Genomic DNA, 18,210 nt, shown 5'->3' with positions numbered 1-18,210 from the left:
TTCTTTCCCTTTGTGTGGGCTTGCCCTCAAGCCTGATGCTACCACATGCACAGTGAAACAGGGCAGTTTATCAGCAGCAAAGTCTGCAATTTTAAGGTCATGCCTACCAGACACTGCAAGTTGTCTGTTTCTAAAAGACCTTTTGTCAGCTGGCAACAAACTGACATAGGCTTAAAACCCGGCCATTGCACACCATTTGCCGGCTTTAATGTCTCATTCATTTGATTGCTTCTTTACCGATTTGGCCTGCCTTGTTCTTTTTTGTTTGTATTCCCCCTACCCCCCAAAGCCTGAGCATAGCCTCTTTACTTGTGTCCTTCCACTGCTCACTTTTAGGGAACTACTTTTTCTTTATTAGTTAAGTACTCTATGAGAGTGCATGTGTTTTCCAGCTGTCACTCTTGTGCGTGCTCCTCCTCCCTGCGCTTTGAGTTGCTTTCCCTCATCTGCTTGCTTCTTCTCCCAGACTCTGATGCTCGCTCTCACCAGTGTGCTTCTCCTCCCCAATCTCGATGCTGTTGTTTCCCTCGCGTGGTTCTCCCCCAGCCCTCTGTGTCGTTGCCTCCCTCGTCTGCTTCACCTACATGTTGCTCTCCCCTCATGCTCTCAGACCCCTATTACATTGCCTTTACACACTTTCTCCCCCACTGGCTCCTCTGTTGACCACCCACCACACCACCATTCTTTAAAAACAAATTATTGTGAGGGTCAGGCACATAATCGATGCTGGCCCACCCCGAAAGTGTTTTCCCACAATATATATTTTTTACTGATTTAAGTGGCATCCATCATCTTAGATTGGTCAGTGAGAAATAAAAGAAAATGGCACCTTTGACATTCTTTAGCCATGGGCTTGATTACACATGGACACACCTATGGAATGACTCCAACAGCAGTCCCGTCATTAGCAAAGTAGGTTCCAAAGGAGAGACCAAATGGCTTTGCCAATGCTTGTTTTCTGTGAAATGCTCAAGCTCGCTTTTCTGCTTTTTCTGCTGTTTTCCCGCATTTCAATAAGGGTGACTCATAGTTTCCTCTGTAATTTTCTCCCCCGGAAGTGTTCCTCACTCTCTAGGGAATCACACTGTAGGCAGCTGTGACGCGTGCAGGTAAGAGCAGTGGGGCCGGGTGAGGGGGATTTCGACAGACGACGACGAGGGGCAATTGTGTGGGCCACAGCTGGAGGTCTACCTTCCCGTCTGGTTTTGTGGTTTGATTTGTGTCTGTGTTTATGTCTAGTCTCTGGTCACCTGTATGTGATCCCTGTTTGCCCATGGATGGCTTTTCTGCACTTCTTGTGCTAGTCTTATGTGGTATTGTAGTTTGCTGTTTTGGCCTTTCTGCTTCTACCAGTAGGCTGTAAAATTACTACATAGGGCCTGTTTTAGGTTCCTGAAAAATACTCCTCTCTTACAATCCCATCAAGCCTACTTCATGGCCCTGATCCCTCTTTCCTGCCTACTCCTACTCGCCTCTACTCCCAGGGTTGCCTACCCTTGTACCTCTCAGAGCCTACTAGGACCTCTACCTCTGGTAATAGCCATAGCCTACTTGCTGGACCTTTGACACCTCAACCTCTGCTGCATGTACCTGTAGGGCTTTCCTCCTTTGCCTATCTCCAGGACTTTCGTTTCCCTTACATCCCACCCAAAAAAATTCAGGGCCTTACTGCCCATCTAACACTCCTACTACGTTTGAGCCCTTCACGCCTCTTAATCCTTACAGAGCCTACCTACAGAGCCAGTCTACCACCAGAGCTCTCCTGTCCTCAGCCTACCTCTGAGCCCCTCATTTCCCTCAAACCTCACTCATCCAACTTACAGAGCCAGCCTACCCTTCTAATCCTACCACCAGGGTCGTCCAATCCACCTAACACCCAGCCCACCGCCAGGGCCATCCAACCCATCTAACGCCCAGCCTACCACCAAGGACATGCAACCCATATAAGACCCAGCCTACCTCCAGGACTGTCCAACCTGTTGATTGCCCAGCCTACCAACAAGACAGTCCACCCCGTCTAGAAGCCAACCTACCCGCAGAGCTGTACATCACATCTAACCCGTAGCCAACCCCGAGGGCTATCCAACCCACCTAAAACCCAGCCCACCACCAGGACTGTTCAACCCAGCTAACACCCAGCTGTCAGGACCTTCCAACACAGCTAACACCCAGCCTACCACCAGGGGTGTCCAACGCATCTAACACCCAGCCTACCACCAGGGGTGTCCAACGCATCTAACACCCAGCCTACCACCAGGGCGTCCAACGCATCTAACACCCAGCCTCCTGCCATGGCCGTACAACCCATGTAACACTCAGCCTATCGCCAGGGACATCCAACCCAACTAAAACTCAACCTACCACCCGGTCCATCCAACCCATCTAACTCCCAGCCTACCACTCGGGCTGTCCAACGCATCTAACACCCAGCCTACCACCAAGGATGTACACCCATCTAACACCCAGCCTACCACCAGGGCCGTCCAACCCATCTAACACCCAGCCTACCACCAGGGCTGTCCAACACATCTAACACCCAGCCTACCACCAAGGACGTATAACCCATCTAACACCCAGCCTACCACCAGGCCTGTCCAACACATCTAACACCCAGCCTACCACCAAGGACGTATAACCCATCTAACACCCAGCCTACTACCGGGGACGTCCAACCAGCTAACACCTAGACTACTGCCAGGGACTTCCAACCCATCTAACACCCAGCCTACCACCAGATACAGCCAACCCATCTAACACCCAGCCTACCACCAGGGACTTCCAACCCATCTAACACCCAGCAAACAACCAGGGACTTCCAACCAATCTAACACCCAGCCTACCACCAGGGACTTCCAACCCATCTAACACCCAGCCTACCACCAGGGACTTCCAACCCATCTAACACCCAGCAAACAACCAGGGACTTCCAACCCATCTAACACCCAGCAAACAACCAGGGACTACCAACCCATCTAACACCCAGCAAACAACCAGGGACTTCCAACCCATCTAACACCCAGCCTACCACCAGATACAGCCAACACATCTAACACCTAGCCTACCACCAGGGACATCCAACCCATCTAAGACACAGCCTACTACCAGGACTGTCCAACCGGTCTAAAGCCCAGCCTACCACCAAGACAGTCCACCCCGTCTTAAGTGCCAGCATACCCGCAGAGCTCTACATACCATCTAAACCTTAGAAAACCCCGAGAGCTGCCCAATCCACCTAAAACTCAGCCCACCACCAGGACCGTGCAACCCATCTAACACCCAGATGTCAGGACCGTCCAAAACACCTACCACCCAGCCTACCACCAGGGACGTCTAACCATATAAGACCTAGACTACTGCCAGGGCTGCCCAACCCGTTTAACACCCAGCCTACTGCCAGAGTCATCCCACACTAGGCGCGCAACACCCATTGGACTCACCGGGCTTGAGCCCCCCCCCCGTTGTGTGTGGCAGCCCGGGATGAGACAGATCCCGGGCACACACAGGGCCGCACCCGAACGTTTCACAGGTCTTTACAAGACCATTTGAATGTTAATTAGGCCTTGCTGTTGTTTCACCCCTTCTAAGAGCCCCTGCAGCTTCACTCTGCCTACTGATTAAAGGGAAACATCATTTACTACGAAGGAATTACCCCGCATAACGTTTACCACGCGTCACTCACCACGAAAAGGTCTTTTCCACGCGTATGCTTTCAACGTCCGTCTTTACCACGCGAGTGGTATTCCTTCGTGTCGTTCTGCCTGTACGATCTGCGTGGGCTTGGGGGGGGGGGCTGGGGGGGCTAGGGGGAGTTGGGGGGGGGGCTAGGGGGGGTTGGGGGGGTCTCCCCCCCAAAAAAAATACAAGCGGATAACAATAAATAAATAAGAAAACTTAAAAAACGAACAAGGAAATAGCCTCACCAACAAGGAGACGTGTACGTCATAATTGAAGTCCTTTCACAGTTTTGATAGACGTGTTTTGACGCTTGTTTCCGTGGTCGGTGGAAGAAAGGGCTGATGGGGAAAGACGTACAGGGGTCAGATAAGAATCTAAACTTTATTAATTATGGTATTATTTAAGCGCATTATGAAAAATATAAAAAAAAAATGTAAGGGAATCTGTTGTTTTTAATTCTTTAAAACATCGATCTTTTCCTTCGTACTGCATGTAGCCTATCAGCATCGTTATGTAAATTTAAATGAGACGTGAGATGTTTCGTAACGTTCATTTTGCGGAGTAAAAACATGCGTTGTCAAATGCTGCGTGGTGAAGACACATGCGAACTAAAGTTCGCGTGGTAATGCCATGCGTGGAACTTGTCTTCGTGGAAAAATCATATATTCCTGATTAAAGGTTGAGCCTCCCCCCCCGAAATTTTTTCTCAGCCCCCCCGAAATTTTTTCTTAGCCCCCTCCCCCCCGAAATTTGGCTCTAGTTGCGCCTCTGTCCCACACCCAACCTCCGACGCCATTTTATCCCACCATCTCCTGGCTGCAGCCAAAGCCCCCTAACATATCTGTAGCCACACGTGTAAAGAGACACCTGTAGAGATGGCAGCACCCGAGCTTCCGAGTCATTCACAGAAGAGATAGTGTCACTTATAAGACCACACAAGACCCACCAAAAGCTTCCTTGGTTCACCTTTGGAGGCGAGGTCAAAGGACAAGTGTGCTGCTTTGCAGGACACTGTCAGGGTGGAGTGAGAGGCACTGTAACACGGCTACATTACTGTAAGGAAATCGGCAATGTCCAACTCGAGGTCTTTTCTTAAATTAAATATATCAAGTCAAATCAAAGATAACTTTATTCCAGCACAGCCATAAAAGTTCGATAAAATATAATAAATAAGTATATAAAGAAAATTTGCACACAGTATTGCATTGTTAACGAGGAAGTGTCACAATGCCAAGTTAAAATCAAAAATGTAATTCACAAACTGTTCAAAACGACATAAAATTAAAACATTGATAAGACCAGTACCAGTGCACCGCTATCCTAAAATCAATATAAAAATCATAATTATTCTATGGCAGTTCTTCACTTCGCCCACATCAGCCCCAAAAATGTTGCAACTGTACAGGCAAAGAGTACGGAGGGCTCCGATCTCAATAGCCTCAAAGCGGTTCAGTGGCTAGATGTACCCAGGTGTCTGCAAATGGGTGCCAGCCATTTTGGAGCATGGCTGGACATAAGCCGGGCATGCAAATAGCACATGTGGTACAGACTTGGTTTGATCAAGAAAGAAGGAGCAATTCCCAGAGACAGATCCCCACCATTATGCAGTGAAGGATTTCAGAGGGAGTGACCCTATTCTAAATTGATGGTCTAAAGGCACCGTAATCAAGTCCCAGTACTTTTCTAGACATACACTGATCTAAACATCAAAAATTCCCCGTCAGTGAAGTGCCTGCAATATTTTGCTCCTCCCTCTGCAACATAAATGTCCAATATTCTATTTTTAGCACCTCTTTGGAGGGAATTTGGGGTTCAGTCGGGTGGTGCCAAATACCCCCAAAGCCAAGAGAAACCAACAATTATTTGGTTGAGGTCTACCAGGGAATTTTGTGAAATCTATCTAACTTAATGATGTCTTTTAAGGCAGCAGCATAGTGGGCCAGGTCTAGAGTAGCCCAAAATCTTTGCCAGAATTGCAGGGGCTGCAAGGGTGCATTGAGGGCTACCTTTAAACCCACATGTCCAGAAATAGAGGGTGCAATGGCGTACTTGATGGAAGGGAGGTCAGTGATATTAAAAAACTGTTCTCTGATCACTCCAACACAGAGACGTCAGCAAAGCCCCACAGCTCTGCACCATATAGTTCCAAGCCAAGGGCCTTGTCATCATAAACTTGTAGAGCTGGTGCTCTTGGCTTAGTGAAAGAACCCTGATGTTCTTTCAGGATAGCGCCAACAGTCTGTCTGTGCTTCAAGCAAGCCCTATTGATATGTAGACACCATGACATATTGGCCGAAAGGTTGATCCTTGGGAAATCAAACGAATCAACACTCTCGAGGGCCTTATCCACTAGCATCAACTTTCCATTAACTTTTTGATGGTATCTAAACACCTTACATTTCACTTTATCTGCGTTGATTTCTAAACCACAAACATGACAGAAGGCAACACATTTGTAAAGAGCAATTTGCACGCCACTCGGAGTTTCGATATTAAATAGTGTAATCTGCAAATGGCAATATAGGGATTTGGGGCTAGCTATAACAGGGACTTCCGCTAGGGAGTCAGAAAGATAGTTAACCAAACTATTTATATACAAAGTGAAGAGAGTGGGTGCCAGAACGCCAGAATACCTTGCAGCACTGGGAACTTGTCGGTCAGTTGGCCCTGTAACACCCTTCTGAGGGTTATAGTTATTCTCATGTAGACTAATCAGTAGTGACAGAGTATCGCGAGGCATACCCCTGCCTTCAAAACCTGCCACAGCCTCAAGCACGGAACCAGGTCAAAGGCAGATTTTAGGTCAACAAAGTCAACAACTAAGTTGCCCTTGCAGATCAAAAGAGTCTTTCAAAAATGTATAACAAACCGAAAAACCTGGATTATAGTCGAGGTTTTGTCGGAAACCCGCTTGAAGCAGGCTTATAATATCCCAATCTGATATCCACGTTGGATTTTTTATCAGAATTAAATGAGAAAAGACTTTTTGAACACAATCAATAAGGCTAATGGGCCTATACTTGACCGGTAAAGACTTGTCGCCTTTCTTATTTACCGGTATAACTTCGGTGCCCTGGAAAGATTCAGGAATGGATGCTCCCAATGCAATCACACTTGATAAAGCTACTATATAGTCAACCCAGGCATCAGTGCCCTGAACAAACAAATCAAGAGGAATACCGTCTAGGCCTTGAGCCCTTCCTCTTGCAAATGTGGACCGTGAGACCAGTCCTGCCTCCGTAGTGAACGGGAGGGACGTGTGTGTGTATATATATGTGACAAAGACCCCAAGAGAGGTCGAAAGGCATCTTTTTTGTTGCCATCTACAATGAAATTGACTTACTTGAGCAAACTGGAGTGGCTCGTCTTCCCCCGCTGAAGCGCGATTGCGAGGAATTTTTGGTGCAATATATTTATATATATATATATATATATATATATATATATATATATATATATATATATATATATATATAAATATATATATATATATACACACATATATATAAAACAAAATGCTCTTAAGTTTGGTCTCATGGTGTTTACATAATAACTATTTTTCAGTGCTCACCCTAAACGTTTGATTAAGAAAAACCCCTATGGGGAATTGTTACATCTAAAAAGGATTTGCAGCACAGAACGGGATTTAGAAAGATGTACAGAAGAGGCTCTTTGCAGATTCAGGCAAAGGGGATATAGTGAAGACATCTTGAGAGAGGCAGTTAATAAAACAAATGAGAGAAACAGGGAATCCTTGCTTAGTACAAGTACAAATAAGGAATTGTCCAATGACGCAAGCTAAGCCCCTTGGTGAATTACTACCTTCAGCAAGCAAGAGAGAAAGATTCGGTCCATCATCAGGCGCAATTGGCCAATTGTCCTCCCAGATGGGGTATTGCCTCCCAGATTACCTACCCAACCGGTCGTCACTTACAGTAAAGGTACATCTATGCGCACACAAATTGCTAAATCAAGCCCTGAGTTGTCCGCTGCTAAAATGTGGTTGCAACCCACACAAGGTTTTCCCAAATGCTCTACTTGTAGAGCATGCAAGATTGGGATAAACACTACACACTACTCTACACCTTTTAGCCCAGACAAAATAGCAATTCGGGGATCCCCCAATTGCAGGGAATTTGCGGTATACCTTCCGAGATGCACCTGCGGCCTAAGATATGTGGGCAGCACCAAGTTGCAGGTGCATGTCAGAAACTTACAGCATTTGCGAGCCATCGTGAATAAAGACTCGACCTATCCGGTGGCTCGCTATTTCAAGCAGGTACACAATAATGATCTCAACTGCTTGAGTTATTTTGTAGTGGCGACCTTTCCAAAACTTCGTAGAGGGGGAGACAGAGAAAGAGTTCTAAGGCAGATGGAGTCTAGAATGATCGTAGAGCTTGATAGTAAGTTCCCACATGGTCTTAATAACACGGAGTACTTGCATCACTTTTTATAAGAAATCGTTGGAACAAACCAAAACCGGGCCTATGAAGTTCTTCTGGATGTTTGGTATTTTGGTTTCCCATGACTTCTGTATTTACTACTAATTAGGTTTTGTAAATAAGAACAGTTTTCGATGCTGCCCTTCTTTAATTGATTTTAATTTTAATTGAATTTAATGGATTTTTATTCAATTTTAATTGGATTTAATTATTTAATGGCTCACATTTTTTATACATGCTTTTTGTGAATTAGATTTTAACGATGGTATATGTTCTGCACTTGCACTTTAATAATGTTTGTCATATGCACACAGGGTAGCACTTTAGCACTCAGCACTTTTTGAAGAAATTCCGAAGGTTTTCGATTGTGCCTATTGTTGGGATTTATCCCAATAAGATGGTGAAGAGGTGACTTAGTATGGATTTATCCTAATGTACCAGCATTCAAGCAGGAATATATGTCAAAAGATATAATATATTTGGTTTATTGTTTACACAGTGTGATGGTTTACAGTATGAGTTGCGATGGTTTGCACAAATATTGTGGGTCATGAATAATATTAAGACTTCTGAAATATGGATTAATGCACCATGGAATTCCCTATTTATTGTATTTATACAAATATATTTTATTATGATGCATTTTACTTGAAGGTGTTTTAAATCAATTTTTAAATCTATTTATCATCTTGTGTATATATCATCTGTTTGCAGGCACATATTAACTCATACTGTTTATTCCATTTGAATTATGTATATTACATTGCCATTTACAAAACTGCTTTTGATTATTGATAAGCCACTATGGTAGAGGTTAGGAAAACAGACTCTATAACCAGCAGAATAAGGTGCAAGTTTTCTATGTTTATCACTTCCGTTTTAACACATGGTTTGAGTTCACTGCATTTAAAAAATATGGTGTACGGCTCTCTCGAATATGTAATCAAGGGAAAGTGGTGCCCGAAATGCATCATTTGAGGACAATAAAAGATGAATTGCCAATATCTCCGGTGGTTCGTTGTTATATATATATATATATATATATATATATATATTCCAAAAGAAGTTGCCAAGCAATTGAAAACACCCACTCAACATTCGTTTTCACCTTTAATTTCCAGCTTGCAGAAGCCCAACATGGCTCTGGATTAAAAGCGTTTTTGCATCTTTTTTGCCGTTCTGCCTTACGCGTTTCTGGGACACTTCTCCCCTTGATCACAGGCTTGGCAAAATGGGGCAGGAACATCAGCGCTTCGTTTTGCAGGTGTTATTAGTTCCAAGTACCGCCCCCTATGGGCGTGTCTCAGTAGAGCATTATGGTAGGTGTAGTCTTTTATCTTGCCTTAGTGGTTGCGCTTTTCCTTTTCTCCAATTTTGTTAACCATCAGGTCGCTTGGTCTTCCCGGGCCACTTGTGCTTCTTTACTTGCGCTTACTGGAAAGTATGTTGTTCCTTCATTGTGCCTGAATTGTGTCAGACACAAGGACCCGCTCACGAGCGGTGGAGTGTTTTCGTGACCATGGCAGGCCACAAAATATTCCAAAAGAAGTTGCCAAGCAATTGAAAACACCCACTCAGCATTCGTTTTCACCTTTAATTTCCAGCTTGCAGAAGCCCAACATGGCTCAGGATGGAAGACCAAGCGACCTGATGGTATCTGAGCTTGGGTACATTCGCCCACTTGGGCTCAATCTTGAGAAACGTTTGAAAAAACTTTTTGATTTGACATAAGGGTTTAATCTTTGAGTAAATTGTAACAAATTAATTTAAAGTTACATTAATCTCTGCGATCCTTATACAGTTTCTTTTGTACATATTGTATAATGTATATTATATCTGTGTCCAATTACACATTCAAATATGGCCGCCATAACTGTGGTTGAACTAACACTGGTGTGAGGACGAGTAGTCCTACGTTTATGTTTATATTTTTTGACTTTAAAAATGTAATTGTCTGTAAACACCGTTACCCGTGACCAAGGTGCGGCTGCACCGAAACGCGTCGGGTGTTGTTTGGCATTCCGTGTGTGAATAAATAACACGCTAAAAGGACCTGGGCTCGAGTCAACTTTGTGATTTATAAGTTGTTTCTTTGAATATATATATATTACCTACTGGCGGTCGCCAGTAGGTAGTTATAGTTAGGACCTATTTTCTATAGGAAATCCGTAACATTCTATTTGGAATAACTTTGGCGCCGGTTGATGAATCTTCGCGAAATTTTCAAAACATACGGTCTGCTCCGGTCCGCTCCTATCCTGAAAGTTTCACGGTGATTCGTCTAGCAGGGGCCGAGAAAAAAGGGGGGTCCCAAAACGAGTTTTCCCCATGCAATTTCCCATAGGACCTTTAGCCACAGCTACAGCCCGAACTGCTGAACGGAATGATGCCAAATTTGGCAAAGAGGTTCAGACTCGTGCCTTTTGCTTAAATGGTACAGTTAAAAGCATTTATATATCTATAGCCGAGGTGGATCCGCACATCCTGAGCGCACCATAAGCGCGCCATGAGCGCACCCTTCGGATCACGCACTGAATGCTAATTGGCTGTCAAGTGGTTGTCAACATTCGAATCCAGGAACTGTTGGCATCCATTTTGTGCCTCGGTAGAAGCGAGGCTGAAGCAGTCAGTGGAATATGTGTGCAAAACTTAGAAAGGGGGCAGGCTAGAAATAGTTTTACCCTCTAGACCTGCTTAGGGGGTCCCAGAAGGACCCCTAGGTTCCACAAATTTTTTTTTTTTTTTAAAAAGACCCAGCAGGTGCGTGTAGGGTGCGCAGACTCTGCCGTAAAAAATAAATAAAATAAAACAGAGCTTTTTATATAATTAGCCCCCGGGGGGCTAAATACCGGGGGCAAAATTATTAGAGGGGCCCCCTAGACCCGGGATCATCACCGCCTGAGGCAACAAAAAAATGGTGGGAGGAGGGGTCCACGGTCCCCAAAGCAGCGGGGACCCCCCCCCCCCCCCCCCCGGGGCTTTATGTATTGTGGGAGGGGGACTGCGTGGCCAACCTCCTGGTACACTTGAGGGCAAAGTCACCCCCGGGGCTACAAAAAAAATGGTTGGGGGGGCTGCAAGGTCTCTAAAGCCCCGGGGACCACCACTCCCCGGGGTATTATGTATTGTGGGAGGGCCGGTTGAGCTTATCATAAGCATGCAAGGGGTTCACTATATAAAAATACACACAGTGCGAGCATTTACCAAGAAAAACAGATGGAGTTATGGAGTTAGACTGCACAATCTTTTGGATTAAAGGCTGGGAGCCCATGATTAAAGGCCGGAACACAGGATTAAAGGGGGTCAAAGTGTCCTGTCCTCGCGCTGCTGTCCAGGGTACTGAAGCACTGTTCGTGAGAGGATCTGAACCATATACTGTTTAATGATCTATTTTGTGAGGTTGTCAGTGTCGCTTCGCAGTCACTTCAATGCTTCATGTCAGGTGGTGGCAAGAGGGGGTCTGCTCGAGCGAGGGAGAGCCTCCAGCTGGTATCACGGGGCTGGGTGTGTGAATGAGTGTCCCAGGTATCCAGGGAAGGAAGAGTGAATGAGTACCCAATGTGTCTCTGGCTGCTAGAGACGGATGAGTGGACAAGGGAATAAGTGCCCAAGATATCCAGGGAAGGAAAAATGAATGAGTGCCCAAGGTATCCGGGGAAGGAAGAGTGAATGAGTGCCCTAAGTATCTGGGGAAAGGTGAGTGAATGAGTGTCCAAGTTATCCTGGGAAAGAAGAGTGAATGAATGCATAAAGTATCTGGGGAAAGAAGAGTGAATGAGCGCCCCAGATATCCAGGTAAGGAATTATGAATGAGTGCCCAAGGTATCCAGGAAAGAAGAGTGAATGAGTGCCCAAGGTATCCAGGGAAAGAAGAGTGAATGCGTACCCAATGTGTCTCTGGCTGCTAGGGACGGATGAGTGGACGAAGGAGTAAGTGCCCAAGGTATCCGGGGAAGGAAGAGTGAATGAGTGCCAAAGGTATCTGAGGAAAGAAGAGTGAATGAGTGCCCAAGGTATCCAGGGAAAGAAGAGTGAATGAGTGCCCCAGGTATCCAGGGATAGAAGAGTGAATGAGTGCCCAAGGTATCCGGGAAAGAAGAGTGAATGAGTGCCCCAGGTATCCAGGGATAGAAGAGTGAATGAGTGCCAAAGGTATCTGAGGAAAGAAGAGTGAATGAGTGCCCAATGTATCCAGGGAAAGAAGAGTGAATGAGTACCCAAGGTGTCTCTGGCTGCTAGACACGGATGAGTGAACGAGGGAGTAAGTGCCCAAGATATCCAGGGAAGGAAGAGTGAATGAGTGCCCAAGGTATCCGGTGAAGGAAGAGTGAATGAGTGCCCAAGGTATCCGGGGAAGGAAGAGTGAATGAGTGCCCAATGTGTCTCTGGCTGCTAGAGACGGATGAGTGCCCGAGGGAGTAGGTGCCCAAGATATCCAGGGAAGGAAGAGTGAATGAGTGCCCTAGGTATCCGGGGAAGGAAGAGTGAATGAGTGCCCAAGTTAATGGGGGAAAGAAGAGTGAATGAGTGCCCAATGTATCCAGGGAAGGAAGAGTGAATGAGTGCCCTAGGTATCCGGGGAAGGAAGAGTGAATGAGTGCCCAAGTTATTGGGGGAAAGAAGAGTGAATGAGTGCCCAAGGTATCCGGGGAAGGAAGAGTGAATGAGTGCCCAAGTTATCCGGGGAAGGAAGAGTGAATGAGTACCCAAGGTATCCGGGGAAGGAAGAGTGAATGAGTGCCCAAGGTATCCAGGGAAAGAAGAGTGAATGCGTACCCAACGTGTCTCTGGCTGCTAGGGACGGATGAGTGGATGAGGGAGTAAATGCCCAAGGTATCCGGGGAAGGAAGAGTGAATGAGTGCCCAAGGTATCTGGGGAAGGATGAGTGAATGAGTGCCCAAGTTATCCAGGGAAAGAAGAGTGAATGAGTATCCAAGATATCCGGGAAAAGAAGAGTGAATGAGTGCCCTCGGTACCTGGGGAAGGAAGAGTGAATGAGTGCCCACGGTATCCAGGGAAAGAAGAGTGAATGAGTGCCCACGGTATCCAGGGAAAGAAGAGTGAATGAGTACCCAATGTGTCTCTGGCTGCTAGAGACGGATGAGTGGACAAGGGTGTAAATGTCCAAGTTATCCGGGGAAGGAAGAGTGAATGAGGGCCTAAAGTATCCAGGGCTGTGAGGTATGGGTGAGTGAGCACCCAGAGTATCCAGGACTGGTAGGGGTGTTTTATATTGCCATGAAGACCCCAATCAATATGCCTTTTACCAAAACACGCTCATGTAAAGCTCTACAATAACTTCGGGCAGCGTCGGATTGGTAATGGGGGCACTCGGGCAATACCCGAGGGGCGGGTTCGAGTTCCAGCTGTGGGTTGCTTTTTGAACAGTCTTGGGGTCGATTTGGGCGGTGTCTCTGTTTGAATACCGCCAGCGGCCCAGTGGGTGTACGATTGGCGTTTCTGGAGGGAGCTGGTCGCTCATTACCTCCCATTTAGCAACAGCAGAGGTCTCACTCGCTTTCTCACGCTGGGCTGGCCCATTAATGTAGGCATACTGAGCGGGGCAGGGTGCCTGAGCAGAAGTGCAAAGTAATGTCTGCATTTTTTAACTCCCCCTTTTTTAATATAAAATTACACTGAATAAAGTGATTTGAAGAAAGGCATTATGAAAATGTGGACAGATTTTTTTTTTTGCATGCCCGGGCCGATTTTTAATCCCAATCCAACCCTGCCTTCGGGTCGAATTCGCGCTATATAAATATGCACAAAATAAAATTAAAATAAAAAACTACCCAGGCCCCAGCCATAAGACCCCCCCCCAACCCCCCTCAAAAAAAACCTCTGTTATGACAGCGCAGGTCTGGCTGCATGCGAGGGCCTGGGCCCTCAGTGACGTCAGCAAGTCATACCCCTGTCACTTGGTGTGACCTGCGGCAGCGCCGGGGCCCTCACAGAGAAAGAGTTACCGACTGTCAGACCAGGGGCCCTCAGTCGCAAGTTTGTGAATGACCTTCTGTAGTGTCGGGCCCTCGGTTCCGCTGACATAGAGGGATGTGACTGCTGCATAGCACGGCATCTGTCAAACCGTGAGGGGCGAGCGCCCTCCACCGGTGAGGTTTGCTTTCCCCTTCACAATCTTCCACATACCCCTAATCACCCCCCTCTCTCCCCCCAGCCGACCTGCTTCACTTTCTGCAGCAAGTGACAGACACCGGCTTTCACCAATGATAACTGCAAGGACATTGTGAATTCAGTGGAGGTCACTGCCGAGGGGGGGGGGGGGGGGGGGACGGTGGAGGAGGTGGGGGGGAGGGGGGGGCCTGGGCATCGGAAGAGAGAGGGCTGCAAGATGTGAAGGGGGGTGCCGCTGTCCAGGGGCACGGACTGCACCCCTGTGTTTCTGCTCCTGAAGGTGGCGGAGGATGCGCGCGGGTGGCATGGGGCAGCTTGGGAACTGCACCCTCGTGCCCAAGGGGGGGGGGGGGTCTGTCCCGTGCAGGGGGGGGGGCTCCCGGCAAGAGACTGCACGGTACCGAGCGCCTGGGCTGGGGACGTCGAAGTTCACCCCGCAGCCCGTGGAGCGGGGCTCTCCCCCGCCCCTGGTCCTGATGCGAGAGATGCAGGGATGCGGGAACGCTCTAGCGCTATGCAGGGAAGACACCGCTCCTTGCAAGGCGCTAGGAGCTGCAGGTAAACAAATAAACGCATCTATAATCCATCTTAAAGCGTCGCCTTACCTCTGCGGAGGGAATGGTCTGTATTCAGAGGGAGAGAGAGGGTATCCGGAGGGCTCCTGCAAGAGATGGCGAGAGATGGAGAGGGCAAGGGGCGGGCTCAGGCAGAGGCACGTGACCTGTGGGGGGTGTGGGGGGGTGACTCACCAACTCAAGGAGACAGATATGCCGCAAAGCGGGGGGCGGGGAGGAAGTGGGGCGAAGCAGAGGGAGAGAGAGAGTTGGAGGAGAAAGCGAACGAAATACAGAACGAGAAAGAGAAAAAAAAAGAAACAGGAAGAAAGAAAGAAAGAAAGATAACCGAATGAATAAAAAATGAAGGATAGCAAGAAAGTATAAGGGGGCAGGGAGAAGGTCGACGGGCGTGGTCTGTGGGGGCAGCTTGGCGTTCAGCGTGAGACGGGAGGGGTGCCAGCCGGAAGCACAGCTGCTGCGGAGGGTGCTACACAACACCAACACGATGACAGGTGCCATCTGCCGGGGGAGGCGAACATATGGGCAGGAGAGGCACAGAAGGCATGTCTGGTGCACACACAGACACCGCAATGCAAATCACTGTAAACACAGACACGTTACAGGGCACTGAATTATTTTGCAGCATCGATATAGCGCTTGCAACTCCTATGTTGGGCGCTGAAGCGCTTGCCTGGTAGCCTGCTACACCCCGAAGGGCCTGGGGTGGGAAGGATGGTGCCTTTGTTTTCATCCTGATCGGGCAGTGTTTCCATGTCGTGTGTGAGGGCCACCTTGGTTGCCATTTTTATATTTTGCTTAAAATGTAGGCTCCTGAGAAGGCATAGTTTGGAGGGAAAGATGGTGGAGATATCTGTTGGGACCACTTTGCTGCTATCTTACCAGCCTGGCTGCAACTGTTAGATGTCAAGAAGCGGTAAAAGTATGTAGTTAGTTGGGACCTGAAGTGATGTATTACATTTAAGTCCAAAAAGAACAATTGATGGACAGAATGCAGAACAATGTCATACATTCACCCCAGTACAGAGATCTGGGCCTAAATCCATCGTTTTTTTGCTCACCATGCCATTCCAGTTTGGACCCAGCCGTATGCAAATCAGTCTTGAACCTGTGCCCCATGGGAACAGTTCAATATAGATAGGGTGGTCCCTGACCAGATCTGAATTATTAAAAAACAGTTTCAATAGAAAAACAATTAATGACAAAATTATTTAACAGAACACTATTGTTTATTCACATAGTGTTTGTGAGTTTTTCATTGCATTCTTTCTTGTTTACTTTTTACATTATTATACACATAAATAACATTTTTCAGTGCCCACTATACAGGGAAAGTGGAGGGTTGAGTGCAGTGATCAAGGATAGGTACAAATAAGGGAAAGTGACAAGTCAATTGTAAATTTCTTTTAACAATAGACAATGGCTTCTCACAGGAGCCATACAGGAGTGCATCAAAAGTTCTGTTAGCATGGATTAAGGTAACATCATATTACAACCGGTGTTCATAATCACACTCTAGTCATGTGTTCCAGTATAAAAGTCAACGTTTCGACCCTTGTCGTAGGGATGATGTCCCTTACATGGCGGGTCTTCTTCAGGACACGGGGGAAGGGGTGGGCATGTCCTATAGGGAAAGATTATTAAAATTAATTAAAATCCAATTAATGGGGAAATGCACACAGAGGTACAACAAAGTTACATCAATAGGACAGGGCCGATGAAAATCATGCTGGTCCGTGTAAAAGCAAGTTTAATCAGGCTTGGGCTATGGTCATGTCCCTGGGTTCAATACATGCTTAAGTATGGGATTCTAATTACGGACAAAATGTCAGAGACCAGATACCGTGAATGGGGCAACATTATTACAAGAATGTCAAAACATTGCCGGTCTTGTGGTGGATTATCAAGATTTACCTTATCTAAGAACAAGGAGCTGCCTACAAATTTCGTTTCCTGTAAAGCAATATATGGACACTAGTTGTAGAGTCATTAACATGGGTTCCCTATCTGGCACTATAACTTATGGATCTAAATCGTATTTACCTTACTGATGATCCAGTAGGATCTCAATTTATGTGGTGCACGGCCCTAAAGGGAAGAAAAGGGGACCATGAGTATTATTATCATATTCCCACAGATCACTGGGCAGTGATTCGGTTAGTAACACAGGGAAAATTACCTGTTTCATAACATGAGTGCGTGAGCCAGGGTCCGTATTATTCCATGACTCTACCCCTGGGGAACGAAATCAGAGCAAAAAATTAATTAGGTCTCACGACTTCCTACCAGTAATATCTACAACCAAACGGAGTCGGAACGGTAGGGTGGCCATTGGTACCTGAAAAATCGGGTTGTAGAACCGCGTCCCCGCCAGTCTCCTGATGATTGCGAGCTCGTCTGGCGTTCTGCACTGCATATGTAAAAGCGGGTAGACTTCCGCGTCACGTGATCGCGGTAAACATGGTAGACAGACTAAACCTGTCTCCATGGTAACCTGCATATGCCTCGGAAGGGAGAGACAGGATATTTCTATGCATCTCATGAATGCAAATGGGATTCCAGAGTTATGCCATTAAGTGGACTTAATCCCGATATATGTGGTGCGGCGTGATCTGACAGCTATTGAGTGAAATTAATCATGTAATTAAAAAGCGCCCATCTTCCTTAAAAACCATTCGGTAAACACATGTAAAAATCAATAGGCATGTCTACGTTGCCACAATATAGTCTAAGGGTCGGACCACTTAACCGCTTCACAGGTTTTTGGATAAAACACCACCTTATTGTACTCTCGATGTACTAGTAGACCGCATTGCTGTTTGATATTTAAGTTCTCATAATCAGGAGGAAACATTCACTCGACATTACCACATTTATTGTTGGAAACTAGACCACGTAACTGTGTCGCAGGATATTATAGTAGTCTAGAAGAAAGACACCCAGATGTGCTCTTGAATTGTTTATTGACTGCCTAACTACCTCACAGGGCGTTACAGCAGTCTAATAAAGTATGGTGTATGATTGTATTGTTGCATGTACATGATTTCATTATACCTAACAGTGAGGTATGGGACAAATAGTTAGTTAAAATAGGGTAAGGTATAGGATATAGGACATTCTCAAGACCCTATTTTGTGTGTATGAGGGTACGTTACAGATAGAGTGACCCTACATTGTTGCCATTTGTATGAAGCTACTGTCCAATTCGTTCAGTCCCTCATTGATAGAATTGAAACAGGTGATCCACTGCATCTCCCGCAGGTTCAACAATGAGCTGATGTTACCTCCCCTAGGGCCAAGGTTCACTTTCTCCAAGACGACCCACTTGAGACAGTCCGGTCCGTGTCTCTGTATTTTGCAATGGTCCACCAATGGGGCACCT

At 46.6% G+C, this 18,210-nt stretch overlaps 1 protein-coding gene across 1 annotated transcript in view; it reads right to left on the bottom strand.

The window, feature by feature from the left end:
• ENO2 (enolase 2) overlaps window positions 1-14,966 on the bottom strand; it is a 100,614-nt gene extending 85,648 nt beyond the window's left edge. Inside the window, exon 1 of the mRNA XM_078651527.1 lies at window positions 14,859-14,966. The gene's annotated coding sequence lies outside the window, so the exon portion shown is untranslated. The remainder of the gene's footprint in view (window positions 1-14,858) is intronic.
• Between the last annotated feature and the right edge of the window lie 3,244 nt (window positions 14,967-18,210).

Source organism: Lissotriton helveticus, chromosome 7, assembly GCF_964261635.1.
Source record: "Lissotriton helveticus chromosome 7, aLisHel1.1, whole genome shotgun sequence".
NCBI lineage: Eukaryota > Metazoa > Chordata > Amphibia > Caudata > Salamandridae > Lissotriton > Lissotriton helveticus.
This window is presented reverse-complemented; position numbering and strand designations above follow the sequence as displayed.